The sequence below is a fragment of the Mus pahari genome, chromosome 6 (genome assembly GCF_900095145.1).
Source record: "Mus pahari chromosome 6, PAHARI_EIJ_v1.1, whole genome shotgun sequence".
In the NCBI taxonomy this organism is placed as follows: Eukaryota; Metazoa; Chordata; class Mammalia; order Rodentia; family Muridae; genus Mus; species Mus pahari.
Window position 1 is genome coordinate 90,863,112 of NC_034595.1, and position 5,730 is coordinate 90,868,841.

At 52.7% G+C, this 5,730-nt stretch overlaps 1 long non-coding RNA gene across 1 annotated transcript in view; it reads right to left on the reverse strand.

Moving 5' to 3' along the window:
• Positions 1-1,215: 1,215 nt before the first annotated feature.
• Positions 1,216-5,730, reverse strand: part of LOC110322744 — a 17,652-nt gene continuing 13,137 nt past the window's right edge. Inside the window, exon 3 of the long non-coding RNA XR_002380590.1 lies at positions 1,216-2,330. This is a non-coding gene — a long non-coding RNA (uncharacterized LOC110322744). The remainder of the gene's footprint in view (positions 2,331-5,730) is intronic.

The following is a 5,730-nucleotide window of genomic DNA, read 5'->3' on the forward strand; positions in this document are numbered from 1 at the left end:
GTCAGAATCCCTGAATCAAGCTGGCTATCTAGACCACCTGAACCCGTTAGCTTCAGGTTCAGCAAGAGAGATCCTGTCTCAGTAAAGTGGAGGCAAGAGCGAGGAAGACACTTGATGTCAACCTCTAGGCTCCACGTGTACACATGTGCACCCTCCCACCCCCACACACGTGAACACGCGTGTGTGGATACATGTGTACTGGGTACTCCACCTGCTGTGGAGGCCAAATTACAGTCCGTATGAGTCAGCGTGCCATGGCTGTAACAAATAGCAGGGAAAGGAAGAAAGATTCTGGATCTCTTGCTTTTGGGCGCGTTGTGGGCAAAGCATCGTGGAGCGAGCAGGAGGCGGAGGAATCTGTGTGCGCGTTGGTGCAGCTAGGAAGTGAGAAAGAAAAGGGAGAGGACCAAGACGACCGGGGTCCCCCAGTGACCTAAACCTTCCTACACCAGATATTTTCCTCAATTGTCTCTACCGTGGTGTTTTTTGTTTTGTTTTGTTTTTGTTTTTTGTTTTTTGTTTTTTTTTGACTAACCTGGATATCAGTGTGCTGCGTGCGTGCAGTACCTTTAGAGGCCAGAGGAGGGCGTTGGACCCCGAGGAACTGGAGTTACAGATGGTTGTGAGCTGCCCTGTGGGTGCTGGGAACTGAACCCGAGTTGGGTACAAGAGCAGCCAGGGCACTTAATCACCGAGTCATCTCTCTGGCTCTAGTTTTGAGTCAGGGTCTTTCGCCCAACCTGGAACTCACTGGTTTGGTCAGGCAGGCTGCTCATTATGCCCCAGGGATTCTCTTATCTTAGCCTCCCCAGAGCTGGGATTCCGAGAGCGCTGTCACGCCCTGCTTTTTAATTCGATCTGGGGCTCAGAACTCAACTCCGCTGGTGATGGCGAGTGTAGGAAGCACTCCCCGCACTGAACTGTCTCCCATCTCCCCACAGTACTGTCTCCTGCTGTTTTCTTAGCTTCTTTTCTATTTATTTGTGCCCCTTTGTAGCCCAGGAACTCCAGTAGGAAACACGCCCAGCTTCCTTCATCTCCGCCCCCCCCCCCACCCAACAAGGGCTCTCCGTAAGCCCCCGGTGGAGCTGAACAGACAAACGTCCTCTCAGTGAGCTCAAAGCCCGTTTCTGACTGAGGCTTTCAAGAAAAGAACCGCTCAGATGTGGAGAGATTAGCGGCGAGGAGGATGCGGTGCGCTCGCGCTTGCTTGTTCAACATTTATTCCAACCTCCTTCACGCGTGCCTTTTTATACCAAGAAGCCAGGAAAAGAAAACCAATTTCCCTATAACCCTCTTGCAAGGAAGACTTTCAGATGCGATTCAGCCTTCCCCAGCCAGAGTCACGCGAACAGGACTGGGCTTTGGAAAGAGTTTAAATGGGAAGAGAAATGGGGTGAACGCTGCTTCTCTTTTACTGGCGCGGTATGCTAAGGAGCTTCCCGATTTGTTGGTTTCCTTGGTAACGGTGGAGGGGACCCAGAAGGATTCTGGGGACTGGAGGTTTTCCCTAAGGCTCAGCTCACAGCCTGCTTCTCCCGCCTCGAAGGTTTGAGGGCTGCTAATGCTCCTTGCTAGGCAAAACTCCTTTTAAACTCCAGAGGCGGAGGCGCCTTCCATTATCTCCGATGCAATCTCAGAAGGTTTTTAGAGATGGGGATGCCTGTGTTTGGTTATCGGATCTGATTCAGAGACAGCCATCGAGGGCAGTGTCTCTCAGTGTTGGAGTGCTCGCCTCCTATGCACAAGGCCCTGAAGTCCAACCGCAGGAAAACAGGGAAAAGCCACGCAGTGCAGTCACGGAAGGGAGGACCTTACGGCAAAGAGAATAGGACTTAGAGTCACGTGACCGCTACCACAGCCTTGATGACCATCAAAGCAAGGGCAAGGAGTATGGGGCTGGGAAGATGGTTCAGGAGACAATGTGATTGACACAGAAGCTGACAGCTGGAGTTCAGACCCCTAAAGCCCATGTACAAGCTAGATGCAGCCGTGTAGATCTACGTAATCCCTACTAGGGAACGGGAAGCAGACACAGGGCAATCCTCAGTAGCCTGGCACACACACCGGCAACGAAACGGTCTCAAATAAGGTGAGGAGATGAGAGTTGACACCCTGTCCTCTGACCCCCTACATACCTGCTGGCTTTGCTGATGACATCACACTCTGCCAGGGCACAGAAGGGGCATGTCCTGAGCCCTTGTCTGCTAAACTCCTTTTCACCATAACGGCCTACAGAGAAATGTCGTTCTTCACAACAACTTGGCCCGGAGCTCTGAATGGCCCAAGATGCAGAGACAGGTGGCCCCCGGACACGTCCATCCTCACACCTATAGAAAGAAGCACACACAGATTCACAAGTTGGAGGAGGGAGGGACATGGCTCACAGTTCTGTATGATGGATAACTCAGGCCTCATGAGATCCAGGGGGCATCTGAAGCTACCTTAGACTAAGGCCTCTCTGCTCTCCACAGGCAGCACTGAAAATCGGTTGTGCTCTTTGACCCTGAAGGTTGCCTAACCACAGTGCAGCTGGCCTCTCAGCTCCCACAGACCTCTTTTATTTTTTCATTATTTTATCTATTTATTTATTCACTTTACATCCTGATCACAGCCCCCTTCCTCCCAGTCCTCCCTCACACAGCCCCTCCCCCACTCCTCCTTCCCCTTCTCTGAGAAGGGGGAGGTCCCCCCTGGATATCACCCCACCCTGGCACATCAAGTCACTGCAGGACTAGGTGCGTCCTCTCCCACTGAGGCCAGACAAGGTGGCTCAGTTAGGGGAATGGAATCCACAGGCAGGCAACAGATTCAGGGATAACCCCTGCTCTAGCTGTTGGAGGACCTGCATGAAGACCAAGCTGCACATTGCTACATATGTGCACTTGGGGAGGGACCCTAGGGCCAGCCCATGCTTGCTCTTTTTAGCAGTTCAGTCTCTGGGAGCCCCCAAAGGTCCAGGTTAGTTGACTCTGTTGGTCTTCCCACAGACCTCTCAATACACGGAGAGGACATCCACTGGACGGCCGGGACTTGGAATCTAGACTCCTGAGTTTTTCAGTGGCTTTAATTGGTCCTTAGGTCTAGATCCCAGAGCCTCCCCACATCAGTGGATCCTGCAGAATTTGGAATTCCTGGCATGATTACCTGGCGAGAAGCTACAGTTCTGGTCCTTTCCTGCTAAGAGTCACCCGTTCGAGGCTAGGTTTCCCCAGATCGTGGTATGACTAGGAATTAGTGAAAAACCTCAAGAAGCAGGCTTCTGTGAGGAGATGCCTCAGCAGGCACGGGCCCTGAGTTTGGGTTGGCACCATAGTAGTCATGGTGATACACACATGCAATCCCAGCACCAGAACATGGACCCCTGGGCCTCCCTGGCCAGGTAGTCTAGACAAATCAGTGAGTTCCAGGTTCAAGAAAGAGAGTCTTTCTCAAGAAATGAGGCTGAGGGTGTGCTGAGACTGGAGATGGCACATACGACCATGTGGCACGTAGCTTTCTGTCAGCAGGCCCCAATTATCGCTAAGCTCATTACTCCAGCTAGGTAACTCCTCACAAAAACCAAACAAAATACCACAAGCTTGGGGATGACAGACAGCTTGCCTGGTGATGCTTAAACTTCACTGTCAACTTGACTGGATTTAGGTTCACCTAGGAGATTGGTGAAGCACACCTCGAGGCATATCTGGGAGTGTGGGTGTGTGTATGTGTGTGTGTGTGCACACCCGTGCACATGTAGGGGTGTGTGTGTGTATTTGTGTGTGCATGCGTGTGTATGTGTGTCTGCCTTAATATGGTGGCTGAGGACCCAGACAGAACGAATAAGAGAAAGGAGGCAGCCAGCTGAGTCCTGGTGAGTGTTTGTGCCTCAAACCCAGAGCCACTATAGACTGAATCGCTCCTCAAGTTCTTTCTGTCAGGTATGTGATCACAGTAATAAGAAAGGTCTCTAAGACTGAGGTATCATGTCACAGTGACGGCTGTCGTTAATTTCCCCTGCTCCACAAAGATAGCCCTTGTCTGTTCTTTTCCTTTCAAGAGGTAGAGCTTAAAACAGGTATAATAATCCCAGCCCTAGGGAGGCTAAGAGAGAGGATTTCTCTGAGTCAGAAGGTAGCCTGGGCTACATAGCATGACCCTTGTCTCAACCCCTTGCCCCCGACAAGAGGCAGAGTTTCGTCTTCCTGCCTGTGTGAAGGTGTATCTGTGATGGCTCTCTTCGAACAACAGAACTCAGCAGCCACTGTGTTCTGGGGCCTCCAAAGCCAGGCCTGAAGCAAGTTGACAAATTCTCTTTCCTCCATTTTGTAACCTTCGCTTTCGAGACGTTGTCTTTTGGGACCTGGTTCCCCAGCCCTAGGAAACCCAAGCAGGTGGAGAGTCTACCCAGAGGAAGACCAGAGCTGGGCAGCTGAGACCTCAGGCCACTGCCAACCAGGATTGAGCCACCTTGGAGACCTGCCTATGGTGCTACGCATGGTTGGTGGCACCTTACGCTTTTCCAGTTCCTAGCTTGTGTGTTACCAGCAACTCCCTTCCAGATCCACAGCTTGGGGCCAACACTAAGTACACTGAAGCCTTTTGAAGATGGAGGGGAGCAAGCTCGGCCATCAGTAGTCCCTCCTCCTCCTGTGAGCCCCTCCCCTGGGCCCTCCCTGCTCTGGGAAGGATCACTGAGGGAAAATAAACCACATCACCCTCAGCAGCAGCTGCACCAGCACCTGCACCACCAGCAGCACCAGCTGCACCAGCAGCACCTGCACCTGCACAAGTACCTACACCTGCACCAGCAGCAGTAGCAGCACTAGCACCGGCAGCACCAGTAGCATGTGCAGCACTGCCATCGGCAGCAGCAGCAGGAGCAGGAGCAGAAGCACCAGCACCAGCACCTGCAGCAGCAGCAGCACTGGCAGCACCGGCACCAGCACCGGCAGCACCAGCAGCAGTGGCAGAACCGGCAGCACCGGCAGCACCGGCAGCACCAGCAGCACCAGCAGCACCAGTAGCAGCAGCACCAGCATCTGCATGAACACCAACACCTGCACCAGCACCAGCAGCACCGGCAGCAGCAGCAACACCTGCACCTGCACCATCACTAACAGCAGCACTAGCACCAGCAACACCAGTAGCACCGGCACCAGGTGCAGCAGCAGCAGCACCACTAACAGCAGCACCATTAACAAGTTGCAGGTGACCCTGGCATCTTCAGTGTCACCTGTCACTATCCTCGTGTTTCATCTCTCAAGCAGCTACCAAAACACACACTGTAGCATCCACCCTCACAACAGGGATGGGGGATGTGTCGTTGTTTACCCTCTCTCATCGAAGAAGAAATCAAGGTAAGACTAAGTCAAGAAGACCCACTCGCTGGACATCATTTGGAAGTGAACTTGGGTGAATGGGACAGGGGAGGTGAGCAGTGGGTGTACCCTGCTTGAATCAATTTAGTGTGCCATACTTTCCAATCTCATAGTGGAGGGCTGAGGGCTGGGGTTGTGGCTCCATTAGTAGAATGTTTGCCAAGTGGAAATGAGACCCTGCTTCAATTCTCAGAACATGATGAACTGGGTGTGGCTCTTACTTACCTATAGTCCCAGCCCTCAGGAGGCAGAGGCAGGGGGATTAGTTTAAGGTCTTCTACATAGCAAGTTTGAGGCCAGCCTGGGGTACTTGAGACACTATGAAGAGAAGAGGTGAGGAGAGGAGAGGAGAGGAGAGGAGAGGAGAGGG